The following is a 14507-nucleotide window of genomic DNA, read 5'->3' as shown; positions in this document are numbered from 1 at the left end:
GATTGAGTCTCACAATGCAAGTAAGTTGTGTTATCTATGGAGAGTCATCAAAGATTTTCCTTATAATTTATTCTTTGTATAGTTGTCATTAGATTATTAGAATGATATCATCTCGGGGGGTACACTATGTTATCATGTTAATGTATAACGTGAGTTCGAAAGGAGGGGTTTTAAAATGAAAAAAATTTAGGCAATTTAACAGAGATACATTAAAATAAGGGGTTTTTAAATTCAATTTTGAAAAAAAATCCTAAAATAAGGGGTCATTTTATTCATTTAGACATGTTTAAAGAGGGGTTTTTTTAATATCCCGCGAACGCACGTTATATAGGGGGTACTGAATGGTGAACCCCCTGAGGATATCATTTTGTACTTTATAACTTTGTGCTCACATAATTTTGTTGTTTACTTACAAGGTCAACTTGTTTTGAGAGGACATGAGCAAGCAACCATGTGCAGAGATGGAAATCACTCTATTTTTGGTCCGTGAAGAACCTTTCACTACAACGTTAAAAGATTTTGATAAGAATAGTTGGATTATTGTAGAAACTTGAACCAATAGGTACTCTCTAGGAGCTCTTAGAAAAGCCATCCATAAAGTACCACTATCTTCCCTAGTGTCATAGACACACAAATGCTCAAGTGTATATGAATCTTTAGATGAGGAAGACAAATACTTGTGAGAGAAGCTTAACAACAACAACATTGTCTCCATTTGTAATTATTTTCATGAGTCTGGATTCCTCTATAAATGCAATATAAATATATTTTTTTGTTAAATGGTGTCGCATTGAGTGGGAGTATTTGATTTAGATTACTCGAGTTTCATACAGATTTGAGAAATATTGTTGACCTTTATGGATATTTTGATTTTCCTATAAGATATTTCAAGTCTCAAGTCTTAATCACTCCATCGTGAAGAAAATCAAGCAATATTTTTATTTCAGTTTAATCATTAATGGCTATTCTTATTAAAGTGGATCATAACCTTTGTCAAGATGTGGGATGTTGAATATATATAGTTAGCAACGTTTCACAAGTTGAGAAAGCTAAATTCTTTCTTTCCAACATGTTATTGTTTCCATACTAGGCCTATGTCAAGCTTGACTTAGAGAAATGACAACTTGAGATGGAGGTGTCGATGTATAGGGGTGACTTATTATTGATTCATGTTTCATTATACATATATTGTAAAGCCTTTGAGTTTCCACCTTTTGAAGTAGTGTTGACAAGTTTTTGGTATCAAATCTTTTTAAATATCCCTATTCATTAGCTATTGGTAGCTATTTCTTTGGTATTGCTAAAGATGATACCAATAGCTATCACCTTGTGAACTTAACTATTAAACTGTGGATTTGCTTTTTACTATGTATCTCATTTGGATAGAGAAAGTATAAACATAAATTATAGATACATGTATTGTTAACATAGAAGATATGTACCACTCGAGCCTATGTAAACTGCTAATCAAGAAACCTTTGGTTGGATACTATAACAATAGGGGTCACGTGGTTTCAAATACCAAAGAAATGGCTTAACCAAAACATTTCCAAGAATACAAGGTGGACATAAGGAAGTAAAAATTGACTCCTTGTTTGGTCGATTGCATCAAACACTACACCTCTATCTCATGGACATGCATTAAAAAAAGACCATATTTATCATTTTAAAGTTCTAGGGACCCTCAACAAGAGGGGCCATAAGGGTGCAAAATGGCCAAATAGGGTCCCTGTTTGGCCATTTTGCGCCCTTGTCGCCCCTCTTGTTGAGGGTCCCTAGGACTTTAAAATGACAAATAGGGACATATTTTAGTTTTTTCCCCATGCCTTTATCAAGACATTCCCAAGAACAGGAGGTGGGCACAAGGAAGTTAAAAATGGCTCCTTGTTTGGTTGATTTCTAAGGGGATTTATGAGGCCTTTGAATATATAGCAAACTGCTCTCTGTACATCTAACACCACACCTTGTATCATGCTCATACACCTAAATTTTACAATCGTTTACCATGTAAAGGCCCCTAGGCTATGTAAAGGCCCCCAGGGGCCTTTACATGGCAAAAATTTACAAAAGTTAGGTGTCTGAGCATGATACAAGGTTTAGGTTGATGAGCATGATACAAGGTTTAGGTATTTGCCATTGGGGGGGGGGGGGGGGGGGGGGGGGAGTTTGCTATGAATACATCAAACTGCACACTTCTATCTCATGACCATGCATAAAACAAGAATGTATTTGCCATTTTAAGGCCCCAGGGACCCTCAACAAGAGGGACTACAAGGGCGCACAGAATTGCCATCTAGGGTCCCTGGATGGCCATTTTGCGCGCCCTTGTGGCCCCTCTTGTTGAGGGTCCCTAGGGCCTTAAAATGGCAAAGACAAGCATATTTTTGATGCATGTCCATGATTCAAGTGTTGAACTTTTAGGCTGTTTTCAACAGCTTCTAGCTTCCAATTGACTCCGAATCTGTTGGGCTTGTCTCACATGAATTTGTTCATCGAAGAGCGCGTAGCTTCCAATTGGCTCCGAATCTATCTAGGCTTGTCTCACAACAATTTGTTCATCTCGTTGCACTCTTTGACCATTGTTTGATATGAAAAAATCATATCTTGCTCGGATTCTCCAAAAATCAACGTGCAAGTTGGCAATTTCTTTGAAAAATGAAGTAAAATAGACATTTCTTACTTTTTCCTTAATTTACGAACTCCAACGAGCATTAAAACCATGGAATTTGAAAAAACTCAAAGAACCAATTTTTTTCATTGTGTTAAGGATTGTATTTCCTACATAGAAAACTTTCCCAAAATCTTGCCCTAACACCTTCAAAAGCGGCTTCAAAGGAGTGTCCTCGGTCAAAATTTGAAACTGAAGGAAAACAATCAGAATGAACTCCTAGACTATGTGCAAACTGCAAAATAACCAAAATCTCCTTCAAAAAAACATTATTGCTAAAATTTTGAAAATAGGCCCCCCTTGGACTTCCCACAACGATAGAAATGAAAGGGTTCAAGGAGAGGTATGGTGTCACAAGTGCATGGTAGGAATCTCGTCTAGGTTTATTTTGTCAAGCTCTCTTGTACTTTAGTATGTCTTCTCATCTCTTGTACTTTACTATGTCTTCTCATGTACAATCCTACCAAACAAAAACAAATTTACACTTTATACGACTACAAATCTTCTTTATTTTATCAAACAATCTAAAATATGGTAGACCTAGAGTGCTCTTACACATCAACAAACAAAAAAGTCCAAATTTCTTCTTATTAACTTTGAGAAACATACATTCAGGAACAACTTCCAAGGGGTGGTGTTAGACAAGGGGAACTAGAACCTAGGAGTCCACCTCCCAACCACCCACTATATAGCATAGCCCCCGCTCCTTTGCCCTATTTGGACTCCCTTTCCACACTGCCTAGCCCGGCCCTGCCCTTGTCTAGTTCGGCCTTGCCAGTGTCCTGACATTACTCCCCCCTTAAGAAGAGTTTTCATCCTCAAAAACAAAAGTGGAGAACTTCTTCTTATGAACACTAATGTTTTCCCAAGTGGCACCTTCATCGGGTCAGTCTTTCCACTTGATTAAGACTTGTTGACGTACATGATGACGTGTACGTAACTCATGATAATCAAGAACACGTTTAGGTTCATGCGGTAAGGTAGGAAGTTCAATGAAATCAACCAAAATCTGTTGGTCAATGACATTGTCATCCCCATGTAACTGCTTACATAAATGGCTTATATGAAACACTGGATGAATACGAGAATGTGAAGGTAGCAATAATTTGTAGACATGATCACCTACTCGCTTGAGTATTTTGAAAGGCCCACAATATCGGGGAGATAATTTAGGTGTTGGCCCAGTTTTCAGACTTTCAGAATGTTCTGGCACACGTAAAAATACTTCCTCCTCTTCTTCGAAGGTAACTTGCCGATATTTCTCATCAGCGTACTTCTTATATCGATCTTGTGCTTGTCGGACACTCTGACGAGCAAGTTTCAGCATATGCATGTGGTCTTGGAGAAAATCCTTAACCTGTTGGAGTTTTTTGGTTGCCAACCCCACCGTAACTGGTGACCTAGGTTGAAACCCATACATGAGCATGAAAGGACTAAATCCCGTTGTGACATGCTTAGCACTGTTGTAGGCAAACTCGAGAATAGGTAAGTATTCTTCCCAGTCTGACTGTGTTTTGCTGACGTATGCTCTTAGCATATCCTCTAACACCTGGTTAACTCGTTCAGTCTGACCATCTACTTCTGGATGATCGGTTGTACTGAAGTTCAGTTGTGTACCCAATCGTTTAAACACAGCTCTCCAAAAGTGACTGTTAAACTTGGGATTACGATCGCTGACAATGTTACTTGGCAAACTATACAATTTGTATAGATTGTCGACAAATAACTTGGCTAGTTATGGTGTCTTAACCGTTGATTTGGTTCGAATAAACTTACATAGTTTAGTCAACCGGTCTACGACCACCCATACCGAGTCATGACCTCGTACAGTGGTAAACCCACAATAAAGTCCATGGAGATTCTTTCCCATTTCCATTGGGAATCTCCAAAGGATGTAAGAGTCCTACTGCTTTCAGGTGCTCTACTTTGTTAACTTGACATTTTATGCAAGACATAAGCTTGAACAAATCCATGTATACCTAGCCAGTAAAACTGTCGTCGTACGAGAGCATAAGTTTTTCTAATACGCGGGTGCCCTACACTTGGACTATCATGACATTCATAAAGAATTTGGCACCGAATGTCTGTGTCCGTCGGTACACAAACTCTCCCCTTATGGAGTAGGTACCCATTGTCGATGGTGAAATGCTTCCATCGTTGTAGTTCATCACTCGATAGAGGAGAACTAGGTGTGGAGGTTAATGTTATACTACCATCATTGGAGTGACAAGGATCCCTCATTTAAACATGGCTCCACACTTTGGAATATGCTTCATCGTGCTCATATTTTCCTTTGAGAGAATCTAAAAATTCACTACGAAGTTCCGTGAACAAGAGAGAATTGATCGTTGGCATACGACTTAGAGCATCAGCCACCACATTGTATCTACCTTTACGATACCTTAGCTTGGCGTCATATTCCTGAAGAATTTCGGCCCACCTGGCTTTCCTACCCTTCAAATCCATTTGTTGTGTAAACCATTTGATGCTTTCATGGTCAAACACAATCTCAAACTAAGCACCATACAGATAATGCTGCCATACAGATAATGCCGCCATGTTTTTAAGACAGACACTATTGCATAGAGTTTGCGCTCATAAGCAGAGTAGTTCTGCTGAGCTGCATCAAGCTTCTTGCTTTCAGATGCAATCGGCCGTCCGTCTTGTAACAGGACTACTCCAATAGCACAGTCACTGGTATCCGTTTCCAAAACGAATGGTTTCAAAGGATCTACAATAGCCAGTATGGGAGTTGTAGCTAATGCATCCTTGAGCATATCAAAATTGTGCTATTGAGCGGATCCCCACTGAAAAGCTTTGCCTTTGCCTTTTAGTTGATCCGTCATGGGAACAACAATATTAGCATAGTTTTCAATGGGCCTTCGGTAAAAAACCTGCAAATCCCAAAAAAATATGTAACTCTTCCAGATTTTTAGGAGAAGGCCATTTGCGGATGGTATCCACTTTGGATTAATCCATATATAGCCCATTAGCTAAATAACATGCCCTAAATAGTGAATTTTGTCTTTTAGAAAATCACACTTAGATTCCTTGGCATATAATTTGTTGTTCGTAACAACTCAAACACCTGCCTGAGATGGTATAAGTGTTCTTCTTCAGAAGCACTGTAGACTAGTATGTCATCGAGGAAAACAATGACAAATTTGCCCAAGTACGGCTTCAAGACACTATCCATAAGTTTCATGAATGTTGCGGGCACATTGGTTAACCCAAAGGGCATCACCAAGAACTCGTAGTGTCCAAACCGTGTTCGGAATGCAGTTTTGGGTATATCGGCAAGTCGAATACGGACTTGGTGATATCCTGATCGCAGGTCTATTTTCATAAAAATGCGAGCATAAGTGAGTTTTTCAAACAACTCATCTACTCGGGACAATGGATATTTGTTGACCGTAACCACATTTAAGCCACGGTAGTCTAGGCACATGCGCATACTGCCGTCTTTTTTCTTCACTAATAGGATAGGAGAGGCCCATGGTGAAGAAATGGGTTGTATATACCCTCTGCTAAGGTAGTCAGCAAGCTGACATTCCACCTCAGCAGCTTTAGAATAACTCATATAATAAGGCAGTTTACTGACAGGTTTACAACCTGCAGCCACGTCGATGCTATGTTGCACCAATCGTGTCGGCGGTAATCGTGGTGGCAAATCATTAGGAAAAACATCTTCAAATTCCTTTAATAATTTCTGTAACTCACTAGCAATGTTTGCTTGTTTAGAATTAGCCATTGGTGGAAGAGATGAAAGAGAAGCATGCGACGTTGAGGAATGTTCAACAGTTTCAACGTTAGACAGAAAATGGACAGTGAGTAACACAAGAAAACTTGATCTATTTCATTATAAAAAACGAGCTACATAAGCTCAGTGGTACAAATCAATGGTGATGAAGGTATATCCTTCTCTCCTAACAACAACACATATGCGCCATGGGATTCAAACATCAAGCTGTTGTGCTCATAGCTATGCTTCAGTGATGGTCCTAGGCTATACCACTCCCTACCAAGAACCACATCTGTCCTTTCCATGTTCATAACCTGAAATCCAAGCATCTGGAGTAACCTTGTACTTCCAACGAAATAGCTCGGCATTGAGTATCCCAGATTTTGGTATCATGTCCATTCATCATTGCTACCTTGTAGCGGTGGGTACTCGGAGTTTGAGGCAATTTGAGTTTTTCACCAATCCATATTTGTTGAAATTGTGAGTAGCACCGTCATCTACCAAGATGTGCACCTTGTGGCCTTGCAGAGATCTGTGCATACGTACTAACTCATGTGGTCCAAAGGTTTGTTGCCACATGAAAGCTGTGAGATAGCATTCATGTACCACCTCTGTGTGTGTTACTTCCACTGTAGAGAAGCGTGAGGAAGACTCAAGAGGTAGCAGTTGCATCGTGTGCACTGCTTTCTCCTTGCCATGAGAAGCAGATTTCCCCTTGGGACAATCCTTTTTGCCATGACCGCTTCCTAAACATTGAAAACATAATTTTTCTTTCTTAGCTTTATCAAAGTCCTCCGGAGAGAGAGGACCCCTGGACCCCTTGGGTTTTTTAGATGCATCTGAATTGGCAACTATAAATTTTCTTTTATTGTGTCCATACTGAGTGTGTGTATTACCATGTGTATTAGTAGGCACGTGACTATTATGTGCTTTCTTTTCATCTGGATCATCATGAATATGTGCTTTCACTATGGCTTCCTCAAGTGTTTTAGGATCTTGGGTCTTGACGTACTTCTTAAGCTCTGGTGTCAGACCTCATACAAACCCCTGTACTTGTTGAAAGTTATCTAAGCCAATTTGAGGATAACATCCTGATAGTGAGAGATATATTCAAGCAATGATGAGTATTGGCGTATGGAATATGTGTCCCAAGCCGTTCAATTTTGATCTGCCTCATTTGTAGGCAAAAATTCTTTGCTAAACATAGCTTCAAAAGCTGCCTAACTCTGTGGTATGATGTTATTATCCTTGAGAGACATCCACCATTTGTAGGCCTTGCCTTCCAGAGTTAAGCTCGTTTGCAGAGCTTTGACTACGTCCGAAGTACGTCCTAAGTCGTGAATTCCATCCCACTTGCTGAGAAAAATATTCACTGCATCCTTATTGCGGTCTTGATCTTCTCCCTTAAAAATCGATGGTTTGGTGTTTTTCAACAATTAACCCACCTCTTTTGTAGTGAGAGTATGCAACATATCAGCATTGGGCCTTGCCCTAGATTAGAAGGGCCTTGCCCTTGTGTAGCAACGTGCTCATGCATGTACGTGTCAACAGGACCCTTGGACTGCTGTTACATTAATTGAATTACTAATGTGGATAGTTTAGTAACATTTTCATTTAAATCTTTAAAATTTTCATCCATGATTGTCATGCGTGTCTGAAGTGCACGAAATTCTTGAATATCGAGCAATTCGTAAGTGTCATCACCTACCGTAGCGTCGCGGGTACTCTCCTTGAGAGGATCTGGCCGCGGGCCATCATTGGCAGGATCAACCGTACTTTGCTCAAAATCAAATGTCATATTGATATCCGAATCCATGGCGGCACAGTGCGGTGCAAGGAGTAGTCAAACAAAATACCTGAGATTGAGAGCACTCGCAAAGTGTAATTAGCCTTGCTAATTCCGTCAAAATTGATAGTATCCCGATGGAAATCAATTTGAATTGTCCGTCGTATAGGGAATTCCGCAATTCCTTGGTAGCCGAATCAATTATACTTGCAATCGTTAATTGATTTTGAAAGGTAATTGTACTTTGAACTCTCGTTGGAATGGTTTTCTTAAATCTCTGAGTTTCTGTCGATAATACACAGAGAATTTGGTGCTCGAAGTTTGTGCCAGTCGTGTCGAGATGCCGCACATCTCCGGGCCTTGCCAAATCCGCACACGAGGAAGGGGGTGGGGTACCCCACTGTGGGTACCACCCCTTGTTGAAAATAGGGTGTGGCCACTAACCCCCAAGGGGGTTGGGCGCTCGTGTAGTGGGAAATAAACACACACACACACACACAGCGGCTATGGCCAATCAGAGAAGCACACGAGCAAGGAAATCCCCCATGGTGGCCACTGAGATGAGCTAGGGGCTTTGTCCCAAGCTCGTGAAGTGATCCCCCACCCAGCGCGCAGCCGTAGAGCAAGGAAATCCCCCATGGTGGCCACTGAGATGAGCTAGGGGCTTTGGCCCAAGGTCGTGAAGTGCTCCCCCACCCAGCGCGTAGCCGTAGAGCCCGCGAGGGGCGATTTTGACGTAGGTCCGCCTCCGCGGCTCCTCCTTGCAAGGGGGGTTGGCCACGAACCGCTTGCCCTATTGTCCTCCTCATAGGAGAGGTGTTCCACGACTTGGTGACATCGACATGCAACTTGCTCATGCAAGGTTGTGTGGCTCCCCTCCTCCACGGCTGTGCCTTTCCCAAAAAAGAACCAATCTCTTGATACCAATGCTAGATAAGGGGAACTAGAACCTTGGAGTCCACCACCCAACCACCCACTATATAGCATAGCCCCTAGCCCTTTGCCCTAGTTGGACCTCCTTTCCACACTGCCTAGCCCGGCCCTGTCCTTGTCTAGTCTGGACTTGCCGGTGTCCTGACAAGTGATGCGGTCATAGTTCTTACATCTGGTATGCTCATGGGGTGACCTAGCTATCACATAAAAATATCTTTGGTGGGGGTGCCCTAATGTTAGGAAAGGGTGTGTTGCTGATGAAAAGCTATTGTATTGTCCTACTAGGGATCTCTCCATGTTAGCATATGATTTTTGGTGTAGTGAGAGCCATATTGCTTGAGGAGAGCTTTGTGCTACCATAAAAGCTTTATGTTATGCTAGTTCCTTTAGTCATTCTTGCAAACAACACTACTCAACTAGCATAGTAAGAGGTCACCTTGTATCATGACGCATTAGAGACATGTTCTTCAAATAAAAACATTTATGAATTCACCATTTGCAAGCTGTATAATAAAGACACTTGTTAAGTATATGATGTACAAGTTTGCAAGTATTTCCATCTAACTGGGAATAAAAAATCCTAAAATATACATTAGGATGAGATTACCCATCTCTAATAAACATGGATTTGAAGCACCTACCTGCAAGATGTAACAAAGAAGGTTGTTTTAGAGGAAAAGTGGCGACACTTGACCTCTCTAACCTGCAACCTTTTACTATTTGTGCACAAAAGCAGCCTTTGTGCTAAGCACTACAAAACAAGTAGAGGCAACACCTTAGACTTCAAAGTCTATGATAAGAAGAACACAACCAAAAGTAAGAAGTATATTGTTACCTTGCACCAAGGGGTGTTTCTTTCAAATATGTGATGGTATTGGAAAGCTTCATAATATACACATTCTTTTGCCTGCAATTGTTGTTGAGAGTTTCAACCTCCCTCTTCGAAGAGGCAATACTTTCTTGTAATGCCACTGTTTTGAGCTAAAGAGCTTGAGATTCGTGTATCCACGAATGCAATGAGGCACCTTCACTAATACAAAACCAATTGCAATAGCCCAACAAGCCTACTTTTTCCCTCCTAAGATATTGAAGAACCATCAACATTTGTCTCATCGACATTCTTGGGATGACCTCTGCTCACCCTCACATGCGGCCTTTGGTGCAAACGCCGCGACAAGCAAATATGTACGCTTTTTTTGTGCGAAGACATGGTGATAGAGGCATATGATTTATGATGTTCGTGAGCACCATGGAAGCTGTTACGTGAGGAAGCAAAGGATTGAAAGAGAGAGGGGGGAAGGAGAGGGAGAGGGAGGAACATGGGAGGAGAGAAGGGGGCAGGGGGGAGAGGGAGAGAGAGGGGAGGAGGAGGAGAGAAGGGGGTAGGGAGGGAGAGGAGAGGGAGAGAGGAGGGAGGAGGAGGAGAGAACAAGGTTTTTTTTTTTTTGGAGGGGGGGGGGGGGGGGGGGGATTTTTTTTGAAAAAGTGGACTTTGAGTGCTTGTAGGTGTAAAAAAAGGTCAAAAATGATTTTTTGATATGTATATATAGTGGGGGGGGAGCTTTAAGTTTAAAAAAAAGTAAAAAAAAACTATTTTTACCCCTTTACTCCCTTCGCTTTCAAAAAGGTACAGAGAGAAAGTGACCTCCTAGGTCCACATCCTACAGGTGCCTAAAAAGAAGGCTAGAAAAGCCTACTCAAAACTAGCTTTTGAATGCCCTTGTACTCTTAACCCTACACAACATTAGCCTTAATCCCTAAAAACTAGGTTTCCTTACAAGGCCCATGCAAAATCCATATTTCTCCTAATGGCTTAGACGAGTAAATGTGGCTACTCGTGTCAACACCGACAATACACATTTGGGCTTCTATAAGTAGGATAAGGAGAGCAAATGCTCTACTACAGGTGTGACGAGCCCAATGTGAGGGAGGTAACTGAGCAAAAATGCTTGAATGTATTTACGTTCAAAGTTGAGAGAGATATGCAAATAGTCATGTTAGACAAGTATGGTCTGAATTATTCGACAGTGAGCCATAATGAGCTCAAGGGATATACGTATTTTGGGGGGCCATTCCATTCGTACTATGTCACCCCTAGCTTGCACATACCTACTGTCTCAAAAAAAAACACGACTGGAAACTACGAGAGTAAGTCGTCTAAAATCTCATGTAGGAGATTCATTCAATCGACCACATCTTTTTTAGCTGCGACCACTGGGATCCCTGGATCCACGGATTCCTATGTCTACACATTGAGGTAGTGATATCCCAGACATGAGTTTTCGCACTAGGGTGCTAGATATCAGAACCAAAAGCTGGGACGTAAGACCCAAGGGAACGGTGACTGGCGAAACTCCTTCCAGAGCACCTTTTAGTGGTTACAAGATGAGAGATATAATGGTAGGAGGATATAATGGTAGCAGAACCTAGAATGATGAGAATGGTAGCAGAAACTCAAAGAATGCAACCTTTGCAAGTGTGGCAAAGTGCGTGCCAAAGAAGTACAATCGATCGGGAGATCCATATGCGCATGTTTTCAGTTTTAAGCAAGTCTTAAGTGGAAAATAAGTAGCAGATTTCCACAAACAATACAAGGGATTTGGTTTAACATTGGAGGGAGCGGTGTTGACTTAATGTTAGATTTCAGGCTAGTGGCCCGTGGCCGCTTTTGGAAGGTCGCCCACCCATTATCATCATTTGGTTATATGGAAAGAATATGGAGTCAGATGGGTTACTTGAGAAGCTCCACCCAAGACTGTGTGCTCCTACTTCTCCTTCCTTCTCTTGCAATCACCTCCTTGGTTCCCTCAAGTGGTATCAGAGCACATGCGTCTCAACACTGAGCCCCGACTACCCTACATATGCAACAAGCCCAAAGAGAATGGAGTCTTGAGAGAAAAGGAAGCATCTCTAGAGAATCGGGTTGCTAGAAATTGTGTAGGCATCTAGCCCGTGAACACTGGCAAAGCAAAGCAATAAGAAGCAGAACTTGAGCCTAGATTTCAAGGGGAAATTGGGCAAAATCGAGTAGGAAAAGCTTCAAAAAATAACCCGAGTAGAGTCGAGAATTGAGGCCGAGCTGCAGCAAGGCAACTGAGTGAGCCTTGGTAGCATAAAGCCAAGAAATCTTGGGTAGCATTATGCAGACAGAGGGCCTTGAAGGCTTGAAGCAAAGAGCAAGGGGCAGCGTGAGCATATGAGCTAGTGAGTCGGCAAGGTAGCAAACCAAGGCAACTTTGGAAGAGTGTGTGAATGTGCGCGCGCGCGCGCGCACACACACACACAAACACATTGCATCAAATTCTGCAGCAGGGCACAATCGGGCCGTGAGTAGCAAGCAACATAGATCAAAGCAAGGGAAGAGCATACAGAAGTGTGGCGTGGCAGGGCAAGCTCGAAGCTGACCCTAGACGTCCACACTCCCATCTCAATAGCATTGTCAGACTACCTGCACTTTTGACAGTTCTGTAATAATTTGATTCTTTTAAAACTTTCAACTATAGTGTGTGCAAGCTCTCGCTCCCACCTTTGTCCTTGACAACTCGAGTGAGAGATAGCGAGTGATTGTGAGAGGGAGAAAGAACAGGGATTTGACATCGACACCTTGTCATCGCATTGAAGACTCTTTTTCGACGGCAAGAGGTAGCCGCGACATTGACAATTCATTGTCGCCATCGACGAGAGCGGATCGGCTCTTGACTAGACTTTGACATCGGCTCTCAACATTAGAGATGTCCCGACTTTGTCAATGATCTTCAAGTGATCTTTTGGCATGCATGGGCGAGGTACCTCTGTCATAGAGGAGTGACGCCCCTGATTTGAGCACATTTTTGGTCGACGGTGGAAATCGGCACCAACATTCCTAGTCTACACCAACACACAGGTTTACAGGGGGCTTTTGAGCCCACATCGACCACTTCTTTTTTGCGGTTTCTAGAGAGACGCTTTTCCCAAGCACACTGCTCGGAGGTGGAGTTTTCATCATCGACATTACAAGTGGTGTACATGTTGGAGACCCGGCCGACATACCTTTTTTCAGCTGAGGCATAGGCTTGGGCTATGGCCATACAGGTGGTGTCTTCATAGTGGTTATAGTTTTATGATATTTGCTCTTTTGAGATCTTGATCCCAGCATGGATTTTGTCACTTTTAGATTCTATGGACGCATGTTGCAGATACTGCCCATGCACGTTTTTTGTGGAGACATATTTGGCTAGTCTTGGCAGCTTTTCTAGACTGTTTTTGAGACTCGCACTGGAAGAGCTCTTTTTGAGACTGTGGCTAGTCGTCTTCAGTGTGCTTTAGCCTTTGGAGGGTTGTTTCATGAAAATTTCTTTGAGCTAGGGTAATCTCAAATGTTGGGATACCTTCGGTGATACTGGTTGCTGGAGTTCCCCTCTTATGATACCCTTGCCATAGGATAAGTATTTGGTCAGACTTTTTTGCTTTTGACGCCAAGTTGGCGGTCACACGGCAGTTGGTTTTGAGCAATTTATGCCCAATGGCTATTTTGAGCAGTTTACGTGCTTACTTTTGTCTTGCCGGGTTTGAGAGTTTGCTCCCCGTACTATAGAGAAGACTTTGCCAGATTTTTCTTGCGAGTCCATTTTATACGTTCTTGACACCCTTGACTATTCTTCGATAGTGATTTTACTGCATTTGCTTTGAGTTTTTGCTCCTGTTTCAAGGGAAACTCTGTCAGAATTATCCCAAGAAATTTACCATAAAGCTACTATGCCACATTATCTTGAGTCATGGTTGTGAGTAGTGCTGCCGAAAAAGAAGAGTACTACATCAAAAAGTTTGATGGCACAAACTTTGCTATTCAGTCGTAGCGTATGCAAGATGTTTTGATCAACAAAGACTTGATAGCTCCCTTGCATGAAAGAAGAGAGAATGCGTAGACTGATGATCAATGGGAATACTTGAATGAGCATGCCATGGAGACCATTCGCCTGCACCTTGGTGAATCCATTTACTTTACCATAATGGATAAGACCAATGCCAAAGACTTATGGCATGTTCTATGTGCAGCATGGGATGGCAACAATACCTTTGACAAGGTTTTCTTGATGAAGAAGCTTATACGTATGAATATGAAAGAGGATACTATTGTTAGTTCTCACTTGAACGAGTTCAACAACATATTTCACAGATTACTTCAAAAGGTCTCAATTTTGGTTATGAAATGAAGGCCATTTTCTTGCTATGTTTTCTACCATCGTCATGGAATACCTTGAACACATTCATAAGCAACTCTGCACCTAATGATAAGTCAATTTTTCATAATTTTGCTAGTGCGTTTCTCACTGAGGAGATTCAATGTCAATCTCTTGATACGAGTGGGCATAGTGATGTGGATGTGGCTAGTGGCAATT

This window comes from Adiantum capillus-veneris, chromosome 17, assembly GCF_014529385.1.
Source record: "Adiantum capillus-veneris isolate H3 chromosome 17, ASM1452938v2, whole genome shotgun sequence".
NCBI classification, from domain to species: Eukaryota; Viridiplantae; Streptophyta; class Polypodiopsida; order Polypodiales; family Pteridaceae; genus Adiantum; species Adiantum capillus-veneris.
Note: the sequence above shows the minus strand (reverse complement) of the source record.